The sequence below is a fragment of the Dioscorea cayenensis genome, unplaced genomic scaffold, assembly GCF_009730915.1.
Source record: "Dioscorea cayenensis subsp. rotundata cultivar TDr96_F1 unplaced genomic scaffold, TDr96_F1_v2_PseudoChromosome.rev07_lg8_w22 25.fasta BLBR01001894.1, whole genome shotgun sequence".
NCBI classification, from domain to species: domain Eukaryota; kingdom Viridiplantae; phylum Streptophyta; class Magnoliopsida; order Dioscoreales; family Dioscoreaceae; genus Dioscorea; species Dioscorea cayenensis.
The window spans coordinates 30,630-31,159 of record NW_024088285.1 but is presented as its reverse complement, the minus strand read 5'-3'; positions in this window follow the sequence as shown (position 1 = coordinate 31,159).

Genomic DNA, 530 nt, shown 5'->3' with positions numbered 1-530 from the left:
ATTTCTTAAAATAGAAAGTTCAGGGTCATATCTTCGGCAAATTGTATCATTAGGAGGTATGACTTCATCATAGATGTCTCCAGTAATTGGAATTCCTCCCAATTCCTTGATGTCCCATAATGAAATCCCAACTACTCCGTGTAAGAAGTGGAAAGTATTAGTTTCTGGACACCATTGTTCCATTAATGCTTTATAAAAGTTTATATCAAAATCATAACTGCCAACTAAAGCCACAATCCCGCCCACTCACCTCGCTGAGATAACTCCCCGGGAGTAGTTATCGACTATAAATTTGGCCCACTGCGATAATATGGAAGATCGATCAAACTATTTTGGATTGGTTCCCTACCCTTCCATCCCGGGCGATGATTGATGATTCTTGATCCAAGGGTTTCAAATGTCTTCAAATCTTTCACTTCTACTTCAGGTTTCAAGCAAATTGCATAAGTTAGGCCGTCTTCAAACCAACGGTTTGGGGAGAATTTGACAATAGCCATACGATTTGGATAGCGCTTCACCCACTCTGATTG